This window comes from Gallus gallus, chromosome 12 (assembly GCF_016699485.2).
Source record: "Gallus gallus isolate bGalGal1 chromosome 12, bGalGal1.mat.broiler.GRCg7b, whole genome shotgun sequence".
NCBI lineage: Eukaryota > Metazoa > Chordata > Aves > Galliformes > Phasianidae > Gallus > Gallus gallus.
The window spans coordinates 6,260,622-6,279,744 of NC_052543.1; the positions used below are offsets into that span (position 1 = coordinate 6,260,622).

A 19,123-nucleotide genomic window follows, 5' to 3' on the forward strand; every position below is an offset into this window, starting at 1 on the left:
ACAATGGTGGGCTGCAATCAGAGCAGCTGGGCAGTGGAGGACGCCTCTTGGCCAATCTCTTCTTTACGAGCTTCCATAATTCTTATTTTTATGGTCTGTGCTCAAGCATTCGGTGCTCCTCACGGCCGAGAAGAGCTGACGGCTCACATTGTTGTTACCTTGGAAGGGCAGTTATCACTGTTAATCCACCCTCCAAGGCTTTTCCTCAGGATAATTATTGTTTCAGTGATTCATCTTGCAGACCCTGCCCTTCCTTATTCGCACAAAATATCCTGCTCCCTGCGATATTTCTGGGTCAGGCTCGTGCCACACACGTGACTTCCTCTCGGGCACACAGACAAGAGAAGATGGATTTAGGAGTCAGCAAGGACAGGCCGGCTGCCCCCGGTGCGCGGCTCCACGTGTGCCCAATGGGTGCCACCAGCTGGGTGCCTCCAGGCGTGGTGACAACCAGGGTTGCAGGGGCACCGGGCTGCTGCCGTGCTGGAAAATGTCACTGCTCCCATCTTCAGTGGAAAGCATTATCACCGGCACATCCTGGCATGTAATTTACTCATTTATTATTGTCTAGCATTGGCTTAATGCTTATGGTGCATTTCTAAGGTACTTAAAGAGGGTTGTGGTTTTTCAAGGAAACATAACTCATGGGGGGACAGGGGAGGGAGAATCCTGAAAGTCTTGGCACAGATTGAGTCAGTTCTTACTGAACATGAAAAACACAACCTGTGCAGGCTTTGACATGAGCTGTGCGTGGCCTGGAGGCTGCAAGGAAGGGAATATGCCCAGCGGACAGGATTACCGCACGCGAGACCTGGGCTTGGCTGCTCCTGCCTGGCTCGGCGAGCTGCTTGTGTGTCCCGTGTTCCCATGGGGTGCACCCAGGGCCAGGTGGCACCCAGTCCCTGAGATCTCAGGCCCTCCCCCTGCAGGTGGGGTGGCAATCAGCTCACACACTCCGTGCAGTGTTGTTGGTCAGTCTGAGCTGCTTCCCAGCACAACCCAATGGTGGTTTGGTGGCAAGCTGCTACAGCCAAGCTCACTTGATTTTACTTCTGCTGCTTTGGGGTGTAATTAAGGAAATTAAGCCTTTAGTAAGGCCCCTCTGGGGACAGAGAAAAGAAGGAAGAAAAATAGTAGCTTCAAGCGTCCTGCATACAGTGTAAAAGATGGCAACAGCCGCAGTTGGTCCTGCAGTCCTTCGAGGGGTGTAAGCCAGTTGTGCAGCAAAGTATCTACTGATGCATTGAGAAACTGGGGTATGAAACCTGCTCTTCCTTTTTTTCTCCTACATTGAAACTTTTTTTTTCTTTCCTTTTTTTAATGGGCTGTGTATTTTAACCTCACTGTATCAACACAGTCAAGCAGTAGAATGCTTTTCCTGTACCTTTCCAATGCAGGTGGAGCACGATAGCAGTCTCCAAACACGGGTGTACAGCCTCTGGTATCAAGAAGTGACAAACAGCACACCCAGTGACACCCACAGAGTGAAAACCTGTGCACGTAGCAGCCCGAATGTGTTGGTAAGGTGCTCCCAGGTGCACCCAACCACTGCCCTCCAGCAGGTGCCATCCAGCAGATGGGAGGTATGAACCCCCTACCCTTCATTTCATGGTATAGATTTATGAACGGTGTAACTTACTAATCTTTTTTTTTAAGTGAAATATTAGAGTGATTTTTTTTCTCACATTTCCTTATTTTTAGAAAAAAAGGTTAATGTAAACAGTAGCCAAAATGATTTGTTTTGAAAATTCCTCCACAAGCCTGTGCTTACATTTGGATTGCAGTTGCTCAGAATGTTTAATAGTGGTTCAAAGAACTGAGGCTTTCGTGGCAGAACTGGGACTCAATCTGGTACTACTGATTTGACAGCAGAAGCTGTTGAATACTTTGAACCAGCTTCAGTGTATTGAAAATTCTTTTTTTTGGCACAGCAGTTCTGGAGCAACACCTCAGAGAGCAGTTCCTGGAGGAAGCATCGCTTCTTTCAGTGCCCAAAGCATCAAAGTTGGTTGTACAGTACTGAAAGGAAACTATTCACCCGTTCCAGGTACATCTTATGTTGATTAGCTTCAATTTCTGCTTTTGTCTGTGGCTTCAACCGAATAGATTGAGTACTTCAGCTTAAGTATGCAACCTATATATCCAGCGAGTGATTTTCAAACTTACTGTAATATTATTCCTGTTTTTAATGAACTCTTGCATGCATGGCAGTAGTCATCTTCATTTTGCACAGGTGTACATACACAGGCTGATGGGATGGCTTAGGTTGGAAGGGACCTCAAATCCCACCCAGCCCCAACCCCTTCCATGAGCCCTGCCCCCCACCAGATCAGGCTGCACCCAGCCTGGCCTTGGGCACCTCCAGGGATGGGCACATCACTGAACGTCTGTGGTACCACAGACTTGATTTCAGGAACACAAACATAAGAAGAATCACCTCCACTGTCCTCAACTGAAATACCAAAAGGCATCAGGACAGCCACCAGCTGACTGCACCCCTATGCCAATGAGTCATATGGCAGCAGAGGAAATAGTGTTTCACTTGGTTGCTTGTCTCATGGTAGCAGTTTTCAAAATGCTTGGTTGGAATGGACAGATCTTTGACCAAGCTAACGAAGTCTAACATTAACAGAAGCTACAGGTATGTTTTAGGTTAGGTATGAAATGCAACACTGAGAGATTTTGTGTGCAGCTGCTACAGGAATTTAGATTGCGAATCCATACTGTTCTTTTTCAAGCTTTGGCCATAAGCAGAAACTTGGAAACAAAACAAATCACCTCTGGAAAATGCCATTTGCGTGCCATGTCCTTAGAGAGCTAAAAATAGAACTACGCTTGGATGACTTCTTCTCTATGAAGCAGCAAACTGCATCACTCCCTTAGCAGCGAACGGCATTTACATAAACGATGATGCAAAGCCTTATCTCATGAGCACATCTCATCGGGTCAGCCATGGAGGTGGAGAAATGGCATTATTTTTAGTCTTTATCCCATCTTCCCTGATCACGAACAGTTGGGTAAAATATTCTGCTGCTTATCTGCACACCAACAATATTACCTATGATGAATGTTGCAGATGTGTTTCTTGAACCTACAGCAAGGTCTGAATTGCTGATCATCCTTAATGCAATACCGTGAGAGGGAAACTATTACACACATAGACATTTAATATTGCTTAGTAATATGGCATCTAAAGGGCTCAGACATACTGTGCTCCACATCTTTAAACAGTTCTGAGATTGTGGAGAATTTTTTATATATTTTTTTTATATTATTGTGGAGTTTTTATGGCAATTCACATCTGGCTTCTACTGAGGGCTCTCTGCAAAGGAGAGGTCTAGTAGTCATCCATCAAAGAACCTGTGCCAAACCTAAGAGCAGCTTTTGATTATTTTCTGTTGATGAATTTGGTGGAACAAACTTTGGATTGTGGAGGGAGCACACAGTGATTGACCCGCTACTGGTGTCCGTGAGGGAAACTGCTCAGTATCAAATTTGCTGATCAGCACTTCAGACTTCTTTTTACTTTTGGAAACTACTTCCTGAATGCTGGCATTTAGAATAGGCACCCTACAACTACAACATACTACCCAAGAGCAGCTCAGATTTGACTGCTGTCATGGTGGCTACAAATGCAGTCTTACAACGCCGGGGATGTCCTTCTGTGAGTCAGCAGTGAAACAAACTGACAGAGAAAGGTAGAACACTTTATGTATAGTTGTGCTTCACGTAGGTCCAGAAATCGACTCTGGATGTCATGGGACCACATTGCTGCTGCAGAACCCACAGAAGAGGCAGAGGGGAAGTCTGATGAAGCGATTTTGGTTTCTGTATGCTAAGAGTCGACTGGAAAACTCCTGTGTTGCCCTGACCTGCAATACAACAACCTGCAGTCAGTTGAGACCTGAAGGGCAGGTGATACGACGGGTATTTTCACTTTAACAAGGTAATCTTTGGAAGGAACTTCTTGGCTGTGCTTTAGGATTTCTGGAACAGCACAGAGTGCGCTGAGTCATGGAAACGCGGTGGGGACGAAGTCCAGCAGGAGTTACAGTGCAGAACTGAAGCTCATTGCGTTTCCCACACAGCTGCTTTCCTGCAGCTCAACTACTGACTCAGTAAACAACAAAGCTTTCCTACCTGTGAGTAATGTTAAAAAAATGTGCCAATGCTTATTAATCATCTCTTACTTCATCATTATCCATGCTGATTTACATGATAATGAGTTAGTTGGGTACTGTATTTCAGTAACTTGTACAAATGTGCTCAGTGTGAAATCCTGCTCACAGGTTAAGGATTTCCATGGACTTCAGCTGAATCAGGAATCAGATGTCTGCTCCTGTCAAAGGACAGCCTTCCAAAGCTCGCTGCTGGCAGTTCATCCATGCAAAGCACAGAGCTTTATGCACTTCAGTGCTGAAACGTCTGTAGCCAAAGTTTAGATGGAACTTTTGTAATAGCATCCTAACTATGCTATTAATGTGTTCCTTGCTTTTGCACCCTTCAGATACTCATCTACTCTAGTTATTTCATGCTGTATTTATTTATTCATTACTTATTCTCATGTCTAGCGCTCCGACTGTTTTAATTACCTTACCTTAGTGTTTTGTTTTGCCATTGCTCTGATAAAGTTCTGTCTTCCTATTTCACTTATTGAAAGTATCAGCAGTAGAATACACCAATTGGTGCAAAACTATTGTATCAGAACGGCATCTCCAGTGTTACTGCACCATCAGTGCTGAAGTGGAGATGGTCTGAACAGCAGAAATACTGTTCTGATCACTGCCACCACCACTGCAACAGAAAGAGACTACTCAGACATGTTGACTTTGCTTGTTTGCTTTGCAGTGGTAGCATTAACTGCGGGATCTCCTATACTCTCCACAGTAGCTGCTTTTAACTTGACTCAGCAAAGGGAAATGGAGGGATAGTGCATTTGTTCAAAACATGAACTGAGGGAAGACTGTCCTGTGCTATCTTTCTGTGCACTGGCTTCAGCAGCTGTGCATCACCTGTTTCATTGCTGCATAAATTATACAGCAATTTAGGTAGCATATGCCAGCTGATGAAGTAATAACCAGGGTGGCATTACATCAACCCCTAAAACCAGCTTCACATCCTTTTTATTAAAAAGAAAAATAAAAGGTAATGTATCAGGGAAAGTCTTTGTACTTATTTTGGTGTAAGGTGCACTTCAGTTTTATGGACCAGGTCTTAGAAGCATCAATCACAGCTTAAATGAGAAGAAAGTCAGTCGAAAAAGTACTATTTGACATTGTTTTGAAACTTCTTTTTACTGGGAAGTTCATACTACGTCTCTTTCTTCTTCATCCCTCTGCTTCTCTGCACTCATCCTTCCTCATTTTAGGCAGCTCTGCAAGAGCCACAGAAGGTTCCAGTTGTGCATCAGGCTTCGTGTGTTACAGCATTGCAGGCTGCTGGGATCAACGCAGTGCTCTTTCACCTACTGATGACATACATCTCCAAAGGTACTCTACTGAAGGGAGTAATAAATTCTTAAGGCAATGCAAAAAGGTAAGTGTAGCAGAAATGCTGTCACAGCCTGAACCAGTGATTGAGCACCTGGTGGGAAGGCAGGACCAACCCAGGGAAGCTCAGGTGTATGCAATGCAATGCAGTGCACCTGAGTGACTGGAAGGGATGGAGCCAGGATCCACCTCTTCCCGGAGGTCATTTAAGGCTTGGCAGTGGAGGCAAGGGTATCTTGCTGGAGGTTCCTGTCTACCTCAGGCTTTCTGTAGGTAAGCAGAGTCTTTTCTTTGTTTCTGTGTCTACAGCTGTGACATTTGGTCATGTGCTTAGTTGTTACAGCCTAGGACTTTGCTACTGTGGTGCTGCTGCTGTGCTTTCCATTGCGTTACATTAAGTGTAAGGCGATGTGAACTCCCTTGATAGAACTGGGATTTGCAATTGCAACTTTGATCCTTCTCTGCTCTGGTTTTATTGTTTAAATAATCAGCTCAATTATATATAAAGGTTTCAGTGCCAGAAGCAGTATTTTTTTTTTTCAGTTAAGTTCTATATCAGATAGGACCATTTTGATTCCTCAAAATACAATCCTTAGAAGCAGTATGACTTGTAACAACTTTGTATTTCAGTAATCTTCAAAATAGCAGCATCTTATTTCTGATGTGTATGAGCTCTCTTCATGTTGCGGGTTTAACTGTCAAAAAACAAAATTCCAGTAACACTGTACATGCAGTAAGAACAAATCTCATTTATTGTATTGCAACAAAACATGCACTGCCATCTGATGCTTCCAGTAGTTCCTGTCACAACTCGTCTTCACAGATGACTTCATAAAATACACAACAGATTGTTAAATGAAATCTGCTTTCTGGACTGAATCCAGCTGTATCGTCTGCTGGGGCCCTTAAACCTTAGCAGAGGTCTGAAAGCCACACCTGGCACTGATGCTTCTGGAGCTGAGTGACATGGTTTGGGAGTTCCAGCTGAACCCACTAATATTCAGTTGAACTTGGCATACTTGTCTGTTTCAATCAGTGTATTTCAGACATATATATATATATATATATATATATATATATATATATGAGGGATATATATCCATACATATATATGGGAAAAAAAAAGAGGATGTCTGAAATACACTGATATATATGTATATCTCAGGTATTTTACACAGACTGCTTGGTAAATCCAAGAGATGATGGACTACCTGTATGCACCTATTACTGAGTCCAGCCTGCTGCTTGCCCAAAGGCAGCAAGAGCTGCTTTTTGGTGTAAGGATGACATGGCATTGCAAATGACTGGATCAAGCAGTCCAGGAATCTAAATATAAATGATATGGTAGTTCTAAGTGCAAGTTGCTAACATCTCTCTGTAAAGGTTTTTCCTTGCATCTGTTCCCTCTGGTTGGAAGGAGGTCAAATACAGAAGCACAAAGGAAAACCAATGGTTAAGTATGTAAACCTTTGCCAGCCACACAAACTAGCAGAGAACACCTTTCAAGCTATAGTAAGACTATCGTATGGTGGAATATGCTCCTTAGGAGCTTTGTTATCTAAAAGCTATGCAGAAATCTCAGTAATTCTTGTGGCAACACTATTTTAATATGGTGTCTGCCCCAATCCTACGTCTGTAAGGCAGCACAGCAACTGTAACTCTTAATGCATTAAGTACATAGGCTGTGAATGTGGCACTAAGTGCCCAAAGTCTCTCTAGAAATGAAAGTGTTTGCTAGTCATGTTTTCTGGTATAGAAAATCTCAGCAGGTGTCGGGTTGCATTCTACCAGGAAGATGTCCAAGCTCACCTTCCTGCATGGAGAGGCAGGGAACACAAACAATTCTCCTGGGATGTGGATCACCACAGCAGCTATATTCTATTTTCAGAGCTCTACTGGAATGTTTCCAAGACCACCATGACAAAACTGCTTCGGTATGGGTGGTAAACATGTCTCTACTGTTACTGCAGACTTTTCTGCTGTTTGCTATGCATTCTTTAGCTACTGTTTCTTGAGCGGAAGGATTCTTTCTGCACTACCACCTCATCCTTGGACCCCTCACTGGATATCCATGTGGAAAAAGGCAAACAAATCATGTGCTCTGCTAAGCAGATACCATTTACAGGGTGGAACCTGCAGATCATCAAGGTAAGAAATAATCTGATTGTTACATGAGAGCTGAACCACAGCGTAATTCCTTTCTAGTTCAAGCCTTGTCACTTAGTCAAGCTGCTTCGAATTACAATGGAGGAAATGCCTGCACCTGCCGTGGGTGAGACAGCCCCTACTGAGCAGATGAGGGGCAGGGGTTAGCATCCTTAAATCAAGAACTAATGAACTGTTTTAAAAGAATAATGATGAACTGAGTATTAGCTGCCTTCCTTAAGGCTGCTTATGTTATATAAGAGGGACCGTATATGACATGGCAGTATCTCTTTCCACCATCTGCTTACAGTACACTGAAAGCATATGGAGATACTAATCCCAAAATTCAGGTACTTTTACCTAAATAGCACTTGGGAGTCCATGAAGAGGGGTTCTGTTTTTAACATTTTCTGATCAGGTGCCTTTTTTCAATGTTGAGATGTTTACAACTTCAGTCAAACTAATAAATTAAAAGCTACGTGTACTTTTTGTCTTCAAACGTATACTGTTAAAAGAGAGCCAGCAGCACTGACAGTAACATGAAATGTTATATTCACAGGACAGATATGTGCACATCAAGCCTAAAACTTGCATATTATACCAAACTGAACATTAACAGGCCTATGTAGCTGCTGGTTTTCATCTAGTTATAGTTCTTCCCTAACACAGGCTTTAATAACATAGCATGCAGTGTTGCAGTTGCTAGCACTGATTTGATTATTTAAGTCTTTCATAAGCATACACCTTATACACAGATCAGTGTTCAGTGTGCTGAAGCTTTTAAGGCGTTTTAATACTGCAAAAACTGAAACTTCAGGGTATCCATTTCCCTCCCTAAATAGTACCTGCTGATGCCTTACCAACTGTATGCAAAAATCAAGGTGTAGTCAAGAGAAGAGCTCACCTTCTCAAAAGTCTACGTTCGTGAGCAACAATTAGAACTTATGCTCAGATAACAGCTCTGGAGTAAGCAGAATTCCTATGCATTCAACAGTAAAGTTGTAAGTAAGGATTCCCCTCGTCTCCCATCAGTGATGTCTCATATCAAAAATCACAATTTACAGTGGGATTTTTTACACTAATTACTGTTAAAACTTCTTTTAATATGGTCTTGATTTCACTTCAGTAGTCTGAGCGGTGTTTTCCTGTAAAATTCACTTCCTTATTTTGTAGAAAGTAAAGTCAATTCACCATAGGAGTTGCATAAAATTCTTTTATTGAGTAAATCAAGTGTGTACACTTCAATGAATAGACAATTTCCATTAACATACTAAGTATGTTTATAATATCTAGGATTCTGTCTTGCCAGAACTCTAAAAACTGGCTGCTGTAAGCATAAAGCATTAATCTTCCAAGTTGATCAGCAGTTAAGGGTCTCTGTATCCCACAGCAGAGCACATCTGGATGAAGCCCTACCAGAACAATGGTGGTACTGCACTGTAATTACATGAAAGGATTATCTACTTCTCAACATACAACCCCACAGCAGATGTGCAGTCATTCACTTTGAAAATGCTCCTGTAGGACTGCAAGTATTCCATGACAGAGCATGACTTTTTGGGAGAACCTATTCCTGCCTGCAGGAACCCACCAGCTTTCAGGTGAGTTTTAAGTTGATCCTTGGAAACTTCACAAAGCCAAAGGAAGGTGCATTATAGCCGCCTGTTTGTAAGTATGTAGCATTAGTACTTAACTGAACGTTAAGAAGTATGTAACACCTCCATCCTAATTGTAGGGAATCTGATCTTACTCTTGGAATTTTTCTTCAGTATCTTTGTAAGTTATCACAACACCAATGTCAACAAAATGACATGTGTGCCCTGAAATGCAGCATTTCACAATACCAAATTCCAGTTAATAGTACTATGCTCAAGTCTGTACCAAATTTGCTGAGACACCAGTTTCATTAAACCTCAATATGCTTAGAAACAGCTTCACTTCTCTTCACATACCAAAGCTGCAGAGGTTAGGATGGAGCCAAAATGGTCCTGGTGTTATAATAAAGCCCTAAGAAAGGCAGCAGGTTGTATAGTTACCTCCTTGTGAGCAAAATCCCTGCCCTAAAACTATGCAACCCACTACCTCTTCCTAGGAGCCCAATGCTTCCTTTCTGCAGTTCTTCTTGCTTAGCAGCTGCTCTGTGAAGCCAGCTTAGCTTACCAGCTGCTTTTGGTCTTCTGCATTTTTAGGCCAGGGCATGTACTAGAAGTTTACAGTTAGCACTGTTTAATAAGTGGTTAACCAGTAACACTCCTGGCTTAAGTACTCATTAATGGCTCCATTTTCACTCTTACTACGCTAAACTTTCAGTCATCAGAATGTTTTCATGCTTTTTGTTCCTTGTTGTTATAGGAAGATGTTAGGTGGTCACCCTAGGGCAGAAGCAGCTAGATGGGGGTACACCTAGCGCTAATGGGGTATAAAGAACACAATCTTTAAATGCCTTCTTATAAAATCAGTAACCTCTTCAGACAGAAGTTACAATTCTGGATCTTGAGCACTCAAATTTCATAGCTTTACATTCTCCTAAACAGTTGAAGGGATCAATTTTGGCCATTCAACACTTTAATCTTTGTATTACATTGTTTAAGTCTCTCTGGCTAGAAGAGCTAGAGAAAAATAAGCAGGCGTATTAATGAAGTATGACTGTAAGTCTCCCAGCTTCTACAGAACAGTGATGGAATGTTAATGTATTACAGAAATTAAAACAGTTTATGTCACCATGTATAAGCTTGAGCCAAGACTACTTTTAGGTTCAAAACCAAATCGTTTTAGAATGATTTCCAGTCTATGGTGTATTCAGTTCTGTATCTATAAGAGATGCATTGTTGATGTCCAGACAGTGCTGTGCCACTCACCTTGAAAGAAAAGTTGTATTAGTTCCATAAGGTTTGGGATTTGCACCATTCAAACTGATCGTTAATTAAGGACAGAATTTACAGGATTAATGTGACACTCTCCAACCCTAAACTTATCTGACAAGTAAACTTTTACTCAATGTGGAAACAAACAACAGCAAAGGACCGCAGTTTGTTTTACTCCTCAGGGAAGGCAATAGATTGTATAGTTATCTCCTGAACAGGGTAAAATAACTACCCTACAACTATACAATCTACTACCTCACTCTGACAGAGAAGCATGTACTTAAGCTCTTTGCTGAAGTAGCTAACCACAGTCTCATTCTCGAGTATTAATATTTGATGCTTCAGTTAGCAGTGTTAACACAACTTATTAGAACATCAACCGTTTGTATTCGATTACCCCACCTTAAAGGAATCAATCTGTTCTTACGTGTTATCCTTAGAGAAGATAAATTAATGTAGAGAATTAGAAAAAATCCAGAAGTAATTACCTGTAGGCGTTGCAGAAATATTTGCCTGCTATAATAAACACTCCGAGTACAGAAGTTTGGGACAATCTGACACTGTGCTTAAAACTGAACGGTCTCCGTTGTTGATTTTCTGCTGCTTTAGGAAAGACAGTAGATTGTATAGTTATCTCCCAGTTGCGGGTATGACCCTAAAACTATACAACCTACTACCTCATCCCACAGTGCAGGCATCTTCAGAGGTGATGTCCAAAGAATGGTGCTTTAATAAAGACAGCTTAAGCTAACTGCAGGCACTTACAGTGTGCTATGCTGGTCACAGGAAAAAAACATTCCCATCTCTCTCCACTCATGCAATGATGTTACTGTAAGGATAAGATTCCTTCGTTTCAAAAGTTTACCAACTGTTTGGGTCTTAATGTATTTAACCTTTAGACAGTTAGCAAGCTGCAGCAGTCATAGCAACTGTAGTCATTAAACTTGTCTGTTACAGGAAAAATACTATTAGCGTTCCACAGATGTCATCTCTTATCTGAAATTGTAAGAAAATGTCCATGAGAAACATCATATGCAGATCTGCATTTCTTCAGAAGTTAATAGTAATAAAATCTAGGACCATAACCATGCAGCTGATTTACATGGATCAGTATAAGACCCTAATATTTATAATTCTTAAGAAATCACTGTTTTTTATTCTACTTAATCACTATTTTAAAAACATTATTAAAAATAAACTTATTAAGGTCTTATAATACGACATTAATTGTTAAACTGCCTTACCAAAAGGCCACTTAAAATATACATTGCCTTTAGATCAGAAACAACTGGGCTCCTCTGACTGCTCCTGATAGAGCTTTAAAGCTGATTTCTATGTTACCAGAGCTCAACATGACCTCAAGCTAAAAAGTCTAACAATATTGAAATCAAAATACTTGCCAGACTGATGTGACTTACAGTCCCCTTCTTAGCAAGGACGTCTTGAGAACAGAGCTGAAGAGGAAAACTCATCATTTTATCAATGTAATTTATAAGATAGCTGAAAGTGTTTACGGAAATGCACAGATTTTCAAACGTTAAATACACGTTGTACTCATACTTCATCCCAATTCTGAGCTGAGGTTTTCAGACCAGTCATCAAACAAAGCCTTGATAGAACAAGAGCTCCTAATGCATGTTAATGTCCTTGCCAAAAAACACAACGCGTGATCCAATGCATTAATATACAAAGGGATGACGTTATTCCTTGAACAGAGAAAAAAATAGAAGTACTCTCCAGCCCCCTCAGAGCTTTACTCCAGAATCCTTTGTACAAATATTGATGACAAATTTTGGTGAATCACACTTAAAGTCTTGCTTGTAACCACTCACAGATCAGAATGTGTGCTTTAGCATGCACAGATGGACATAAGCAGTTGGTCCTACAAAACACAAATAAATTACAACAGTAGCACTGGGACAAAGGCAAATGACAGGGAAGCACTGGCACGTATCGCATCCTTTGAATTAGCTCAGTTAGCCATCCTGCTGTCAAGCAAATATTTGGTAAGGATGCTGACAGTCCTTTCACAGTTCCTTATTCCTACATGCCAACCTTCCCCAGCTGAGCAGAGTTCATGCAAGGAGCCCATTCCTCCATGGGAGAGGCACTGCTGAGCCTCTGCCCAGCCAGCCTTGCTACAGAGAGCGCTGGCTTGCTGTTTTCAGTTTGTCATTTATCCATGAAGTCCAAGACATTTCAATTCAGGTCGATCTTTAAGATGAAGCTGCTGCTTCTCCAATGTGCTGAAAATGTTTTAAGTGCTTTGGAAAAACTAAATAGATGTTACTGTACAAAAAAAAAGAGGTACTTAAAAGAATGTAAAACTTATAAAATACATAGGATACTTTTGAGTTTCCTGTTTTAAAATGAACCCAGGAGGACGCTAAGATTACAGAACAGATTCTAATCTGTAGCATTTTGCCACCCCTAGATGGCGTGAACTAAAAGCCTAAACAGCTTTTAATGTTATTATTGCTACTGACAGGAGGACTTCTCAATTAAGTTCTGTTACAGGAAATTCTAACCTATTTTCTACTGCCACCGTGAGACTTTCCTGTTAGGTACGTGCAGCTCCTGAAGCATTTGTCTGCTTTTGGTTTCCAGAAACATGAGCCTTTCATCTATTACAGGTCTGGAAGGGCTCTCTCTTACTTAAGGTCAAAAATGTCCTTGAAAAAATATTTTGAATGACATCCAATTGTTACCTTGTGGTTCTATGCAACAGTCTGGCTTGAGATCGATGGTGAAGTGCACACAGGGCACCAGGAAAACCTCATTCTGCAACAAATACACCTTGGGAGAGATCATCACGTATCCTGCTTTTTAGCTACAGAAGAAAAGCAGTTTTATTGATGGTACATTACTCTGGTAGGTACTTACTATCTTTTTTATTATTCTGTTTAATAATAGAAAGGTATAGAAGTAAAAGAATCAAAAATCCTAGCCCAAGCTGTCTCTTGAAGGCGTTGTGTGACATTCATACAAAGCCTAGCCCAGCAGTGCTGTGCTTCACACCAGTTCTGCAGGTAATGGTTATTTCTAACAGCTTCTAAAAACAGTCTCACCTAAGTTGCATTGTCCTTTCAAGGAATGAGCTCTGCCAGGCTTCCCTGATGTTACACATTACGCATTCCTGGCACACCTGGGCAGAGAAGCTTGATGTACCGCATGCCTGATAAATTATACTCCTGGCACAGCCTCCCTCATTTGGTATCTTCTCAGCTGTGTGTGAATCTGCTATGGCATACATCCTTGCACCGAAGTCACCATGCTGGTGATATCCTGCCTGAGTACAGCACAGCTGTTTGTGCCACCACCAGCACGCTCAGTGCTTTAGCAGTACAGACTTCATGATTTTTTGTGTTTTAAGAAATATGCATTTGTTTTCCTTATCAACTGCTGTGTTCAAAGTAGTTTTTTCCAGTCACCACATTGCCTGTATTTAAAAATCTGCAAAGCAGTAGAAGTGAAGCAAATGGCACTGTAATTGTGCAGCTATCGTGGAGCATCGAATGAAGCTGCCCGAGTTCACTGCCAATATTTCCTCCATTGATCTGGCCACTGCAGCCCGGGGCTGAGGGCCCAGCCTGTGCACAGTGCACAGCTGTAACCACACGGTGGAGCTCTAGCATTCACATTGCAAGCACTAACACCAACTTCTGATGCTTCTGCCCCAGAATTTCAGTAGCGTCACCTGCACTGGAGCTGTACTTGGACTCCCACTGCCACTTTTGGTGAGGGAATTTCTGCCACCTCCTCCAGCCCCCTGTGAAGACCCCACACACCCACCTTCCACAGTGAGTACGTGCAGACCTGCAAACTTGCTTTTTTTTTTGACTGGGGGTGTTGGGGGATTGCAGGCACAACACTGTGATTGATGCAAACTTAATTATCCTCCACGTTGCTTCCCCTCGGCTGCCCCTATACTGCTGTCACACACTACGTCCATATCTCATCACTCCTTCCAGAAGAGTCTAAGATCACGTAATTACTGAAACAAAAGCTTTAGTCAGTGTGAGTTAAGAACTCTTTCTATTCTCAATTCAGTTTTGGATTGTACTTTCCTTTAATACTGTGCTCATCTTGATGGAGCCTCATTCCTACTGAGCATCCAAGAGAAGTGACAAAGTAGAACCTAAAGAGGCGCTGCCTTTCTGAAGAGTGCTTCCCATGAGTTTCCTGAGCTACTGTATGTATTTGAAACCTCTGAAACAGTTCTAAACTGTATAGGGAAAAAAACTGCTGGCGTTTACACGTTCTCATTTAGTAGCACACAGTACACCACCAGCATTCTTAATCAGTCTGTAACCTGTGAAACAGAAGGAAAAATAGCTCAAGCCACCCTTACAGCGTGGAAGGGACAAAATGTGACTTTGTGAAAGTAATCAAAGTCCCATTTTGTTTCAGTGTGACCCTAAAAGATGGATGTTTTATCCTCCCACTTGATTTTGTCAATTTTGCAGCACAGAATTAATAACCCGAAGCTGAAAGGGTGTTTGTAGAAGCAACACTTCTTATCCTAACTGTGCTTTACTGACATCTGTTGTTACGTGGTGTGGAGATAAACAGATGCATCAATTTGAGGTATATAATGCTGCAGTACATCCTTCAACAAAAAGACCATTTGGCAACCATTTGTAAACAGCTTGTTACCAAAGACTATTTCACTCTCATGTTTAAATTCAACTTTAAAAATCTCAGTGGATAAAATTAAGTACAGCAGAAAAGATGAAGCTTTAAGGTTAAAACAAACAAAAATCGTGTGTGATGGTTAGGACTAAACCAGATGAGTTTCTTTTTTTCCTTTGTGCCAAACAAATTCACCTACAGTGAAAATAGGCCCCATGCAAGAAAGCAAACATGCTTTAATTAGAACATAAGATGTGGTGATGAAGGCCAGAAGCCTTTCTAAGAGTCATCTGCTTAAGCCCAAAACCTTAAAACTTAGTATTATTAGTATTTATTTGGTATGTATGTATCTAATTTTTAGTATTTATTTGGACACTGTAGTCAATTTAGCAGCAATACATTGGAGTAAGTGTAAAAGTGCGCGCCATACAAATCACAGATAGGCTTTAACTCCAAATATGAGCAGCACCGAAATGCATGCAGCTGGCAGGGCTGAGTGTCCACTACATTAATACCTCTGAGTGTCATCAGCGATGCCTTTATCTCGTGTCTCTGCCAGAAATGCCAAGCTTTTTCCAAAAACCTACATCCCACTTACATGTAATTGCTTTAAGATAAAGCAGCCTGGTTTCGACTAATTATAACGTGAAATATTACTGGTTTGTTCCATTTGCAGTTATTATGTTTGATTTTCATTTATTTTTCTGACCACGTCGTTACAGAAGGAATATAAATCTCCAGAAACACGGCTTGAAAGAAATTAGGAGTCACTACTGCCCACTCATGCATGGAATGAAGCACATCTCCTGCAGAAAAGTAAAGTATGTGATCATGATTAATAATTTTGAACGTGAGCAAAGAATGACAGGAATGCAAATTGGAGCAACTTCCTCTGCATGTACTCAGTTTTCACGTTAATATTAAACTATCTGCATCTAAGTGAGCATTCATTCTTTAGTTCTCAAAGCAAACTACACAGATGAATGCTACGTATTCTATTCTAAATTTAACCCCTTCTCTGCTATTCAAAACTAAGCCCTATTGATGCATTTCAGTTACTTATCGTTTAGAAATTGCCTCTTGTTATGCCCATAAACCCAACACTGCTCCAGTGAGATTCCTGGTGTTGTTTTTTAAACTGTTTGGTGTTTGATAGAAACCAAAAAAAAGGAGGAAAAAGAAGACGACCATGCAGAGTGTCAAAATCAGTGCATAATTAAGTGCTGAAGAGCAGAAGCCAGGGTTTCTTATTTCCTACTGCATGACTACAACAGAGCAAAACACCTGCACTATTTCACTTAACAAAGCAGAATGGAAAGAAAAGTCTCCTGAGGCTTCTAAGCTTTTACAAATACTTTATGGGTGCGTATACCTGCACGCAAAGACTCACAGATCTGTGTAAATGATGTTGGGAGTATACTGAAAATGCAACAGAAAACTGTGTAATGTGCAGTCTGAACTCATCTTCTGCAGATGTGAATGCAAGATTCTGTGACATGACAGAAAAATCAGGTTTTCATCTTTCAGATTCAGCGTACACTAAGGATGTAGCATACAGTAGGGTACAGATCTGGCAGGAGACTGAGCAACATGAGGTAACGCAGTGGAGTAAGGGAAACAACTGCACTGTGATGTCTTATTTTCACAAATCCTTTTGAATACTACGTTTGTCAATCAGTACGCTGGCAGCAGAAACATGGATATGAGCATACTGCAGTTTAGCTACGGCTCCAAATGCGAAACGCATTGAGAACCATATGGCAATAGAAACCATCACTCCAGTTGTCTGATCCTGCTTCAAACAGGAATGTGCATTTTATTTACCAATAAACGCACATGTATTTATTCACCAGATCAGTGCCTCTTAGGACATGCCACATTAGTAAGCAGGCAATGCTTTTGTTCCAGCAACCTCAGTCAGTTTATCAAAATGCAGATAACTGAAAGGAAAAGTGGAAGAAATATAGGATTGTTTTTTGAAGACGAAAACTGACTGATACTTATTGGCAACATTTGAACTTACCAAAACATTTAGTAATGGTTGTTTTTCTCCACGGAACAGCAATTAAGAGAGCCCTCTCATCTATTAACAGCATGTTACAGGCAGCTTGTTTTGCATAAAGGTTGCACGTTAACATAACTAATAATTACACCAATTCAGCAAACATTCAAGTTAGTACACATCAGAACATTTCCAGCAATGCAGTGTTGTGTTATTAACTGACAAAACAATTTGACATCTGTTGCTTCCTATAGATCACGGGAGCCTTTTAACTGCAAATGAAATGATGCTTCCACTGCCAACAGAGGAAAATACAGAAGGCATTTATCCAAAGGAAAGTGAAAATAAGGATACTGCTTGGTAGTAGTAATAGACAAAGTAATGGGATGATGTGTCTGTTTCCTTCTGCCAAGTCTCTGATCTTATGTAAAGCAAATTCCTAGTATGACCATATGCATCACTTTTGCATTTTAAGATATTTGGTGAACAGATTTATAAAAATATCAACCCCAATACCGCTAATTAATAAGGTCCTTTTCACGAAGACAGCTACTATAGGGCCAAAAAAAAGTTATTAAACCTCCTCTTGAAAGCTGAGTACTGGAGAAAGGCTGCAGGGGTTGGAGCGGCAGCTGCAATGAGCCCAGGGAGCTGCGGCTGTCCCACAGCAGTGCCACATGGGGCATGGGGCCCTGGGAGCTGCTCACCTACTTGGAGAGTGGGATGGACACCCTACTCGTTAAATATTGCTAAGAAACATTATGGGTTCTGACAGACCCATTTTCCCAGGTTCAGATATGCACTGGCATTGACCCCACGCTGTCAGGTACCATTCAGCAGGACCACTGTGTGTGTTTGAAGTGAGGCAGTTTCTCCACTACTGCTTTTGTTATGCAGACAGCTGCCCGTTAACAGTGCGATTAAAGAGAGGCACAAAAGATGTGCAGAAGGCAGATCTATCAACGGGGCTGAACGTAACCTCCCGCACCGGGCTGAGTCCCCACTCCCAACCCAGCAGTGAGGCCCACTGGCCGGGCAGGGTGCCGCGTCTCCCCCCGGCCCGCGGCGCGGTTAGGCTCTGTAAGCCCACTACCAGCGCGGGGTCGGCCGCCGTTCCGCCCTGACCCGACCGAGGAGTTCCGCCGCCATGTGGCTGCCGTATGGCCACGCGCCCCTTCCCGCCGCTTGAGGAACGTTGCCCGCGGCGCACTGCAGCCCTGAGCCGCCTCCCCTGAGCGCGCCGGGCCCCGACCGCCCGCTCCCCGCACGGCCCGGGCCCCCCCGAGGCCAAGGTCTCCGCGGCCCACACACTTGCTAGCGGAAGTGACGTACCCCGGCGCTGACGGCATCCGCAGCCTATCCCCGGCGGGCGGCGCGGCCGGGCCGCCAATCAGGAGCGCTCGGGGGCGGCACTTCCGGACCTTCAAGTTAGTCTGAGGAGAGAGGGAGGGGGAGGGAAAAGGGGAATAAAAACGCCTCCATTACGATAAATAAACCGCCCGTGGCGCCCGGGGACCGACGATGTGAGGGTCCCGCGCGGCGGCGACGACCGCACAGCGCCTCCTGCCGCGCCCCTCCCGTAACCCGCACCCCTGGGCAGCACCCACTCTCGGGGCCGCGCGGCGAGCAGAGGGGTCGGGGCGGGCCCGCAGCGGGATGAGGTCCAGTTCCCTCCTTCTCTTCCTCCTCCCGCCGTGTCCGAGCCCGGGCTGCCCGCAGCTCACCGCCCGCCCGCGCGGAGCCAGGGCCGCGCCCGTTACCTGCCGCAGGGTGACCCGCAACCGCGCCGAGACCCGGATGGAGTCGCGGCCGCTCCTGCCGCCGCTCGCCGCGCGGCACCACGGGAAGGCGCGACGCGCCCCGCGCCGTCAGCCCCATTGGCCGACGGGCGAGAAGCGCCGCCCACGGACGCATCCGGGTAGGGGGACTATTCGTCCATCATCTTCTCTCTCTCGCTCTCATTGGGCCTGGGGCCGCACGGCACCGCCTCC

At 43.1% G+C, this 19,123-nt stretch overlaps 2 long non-coding RNA genes and 3 other non-coding genes across 10 annotated transcripts in view; 1 reads left to right on the forward strand and 4 right to left on the reverse strand.

Annotated features, from left to right (window-relative positions):
• LOC112533383 overlaps positions 1-16,309 on the forward strand; it is a 212,600-nt gene extending 196,291 nt beyond the window's left edge. For 3 of the 4 annotated variants that reach the window (XR_003077508.3, XR_003077511.3, XR_005839397.2), the window contains exons 2-5: positions 1,398-1,583; positions 1,932-2,047; positions 3,734-13,369; positions 14,179-16,309. This is a non-coding gene — a long non-coding RNA (uncharacterized LOC112533383). Of the gene's footprint in view, positions 1-1,397; positions 1,584-1,931; positions 2,270-3,733; positions 13,370-14,178 lie in introns of those variants that run through there. The other variant, XR_006931346.1, reaches the window with a different exon arrangement.
• LOC121106652 lies at positions 2,351-18,974 on the reverse strand. Of its 3 annotated transcripts, XR_005839392.2 has the most exons (3): positions 18,893-18,974; positions 18,465-18,565; positions 2,351-17,070 (listed from the first exon to the last, which is right to left on the reverse strand). It is a non-coding gene; the product is annotated as an uncharacterized LOC121106652 (long non-coding RNA). The 3 variants fall into 3 exon arrangements; XR_005839391.2 differs by having other exon boundaries at positions 2,351-18,565; XR_006931347.1 differs by having other exon boundaries at positions 2,351-18,565; positions 18,740-18,974.
• On the reverse strand, positions 9,633-9,735 carry MIRLET7D (microRNA let-7d). The gene has a single exon (NR_031456.1). It is a non-coding gene; the product is annotated as a microRNA let-7d (primary transcript).
• MIRLET7F1 (microRNA let-7f-1) lies at positions 10,677-10,763 on the reverse strand. The gene has a single exon (NR_031457.1). It is a non-coding gene; the product is annotated as a microRNA let-7f-1 (primary transcript).
• Positions 11,102-11,191, reverse strand: MIRLET7F2 (microRNA let-7f-2). The gene has a single exon (NR_031458.1). It is a non-coding gene; the product is annotated as a microRNA let-7f-2 (primary transcript).
• Positions 18,975-19,123: the final 149 nt, after the last annotated feature.